Source organism: Propithecus coquereli, unplaced genomic scaffold (genome assembly GCF_000956105.1).
Source record: "Propithecus coquereli isolate 6110/MARCELLA unplaced genomic scaffold, Pcoq_1.0 Scaffold152, whole genome shotgun sequence".
Classification (NCBI taxonomy): domain Eukaryota; kingdom Metazoa; phylum Chordata; class Mammalia; order Primates; family Indriidae; genus Propithecus; species Propithecus coquereli.
In genome coordinates this window covers 185,990-187,493 of record NW_012139636.1, presented here as the reverse complement: position 1 = coordinate 187,493, position 1,504 = coordinate 185,990, and positions in this window count along the sequence as shown.

Genomic DNA, 1,504 nt, shown 5'->3' with positions numbered 1-1,504 from the left:
TGTACCAAGTTACCAAGTTAACATTTCACCCGTTTGCTTTCTCTTTTTCTGTACAAACATACTTTCTTTTCTGCTGAACCATTTGAAAAAAATGATCTGATACGGCCATAGCTAAACAGAAACTTATGTGCCAGGACTAACTGAATTTTTGTCACACATATTTGTATTTATATTAGAATAAATACTATACTGCAGCTTTCAGTATCTAACCAGAATACCTGTTCTCTTATGACTACATAAATGAAGTGGACATAGAGGTTGAGAGTATGAGTTTCAGGGTATAATTTCATCTGTTTCCTAGCAATATTATTCCCTTTAACAAAAGTGCAGCTGTCAGAATTCACTGACCTGCCAAGCCACACAGCTTGGTAGAACCTCAGCCAAAACTAAAGCCCACAGCCTTGATTCCAGTTTTCTCTCTTATCTATAATTACTCCCAGTTTAAGCTACTTTAAATCCTTCCAGAAAATAATTGGATGCTTAAAACATTTTAAAAATCTAATCTTGTCCCAAATGAGCAACTTGTGCTTAGTCTGGTTATCTTTATTTCAAAATAGCTCTTTCTGAATTGCTTGTTAGAATAAAAATAAGTATTCATACTGTTCTTTCTTACAGGCAATCTGTACAGAAGCTGGTCTGATGGCCTTAAGAGAACGTAGAATGAAAGTAACGAATGAAGACTTCAAGAAGTCTAAAGAAAATGTTCTGTATAAAAAGCAAGAAGGCACCCCTGAGGGGCTCTATCTCTAGGGAACCACAGTTGCCATCAGGAAAATGGGAGTTTTCCTGACCTGAGAGGGATGAGGTTGGGCAAGTTGCCCAGAGGGATCCATGTTCCAGTTGATTGTTATTAGCAAACATTCTGTGTGTCTTTTGGAGTATGATGTGTAAGCTGCCCCCCTGGCAGCCTTCGTCTGCTGGTCACTGTGCTTCCCAATAAAGTGGGCCCCTTCACCAGATACTTCATCCCTGTTTCTGGAGTCTTCACACACGTTCCCCCCGCCCCTAATCAGCTGCAACAAGTGGGTGGATCTAGCTTTAGGGAAGCTTCTGGGCAAGAAACCTCAGGCCACAGTCACAAGGAATGTAGACTTAAGTACCTGTTGTGCACTGCCCCCCATCACACCCCCAAAGCTGATGGTTCAGCAGCAATGGAGGGAGAGGGGGACAGAATATGATCATAACCACACAGCCAGTAGTCTTAATGATAAAGGCTGGCTGGGCACGGCTCACGACTCACGACTCACGCCTGTAATCCCAACACTTTGGGAGGCCAAGGCAGGAGGATCACTTAAAGCTAGGAGTTCAAGACCAGCCTGGGCAACATAATGAGACCCCCATCTGTGCAAAAAATTAAATTAGCTGTGTGTTGTGTATACCTGTAGAACCAATTACTCAGGAGGCTGGAGGCTGAGGTGGAAAGATCATTTGAGTCTGGGAGGTTGCAGTGAGGTATGACGGCACCACTGTACTCCAGCCTGGGTGACAGAGCAAGACCCTGACT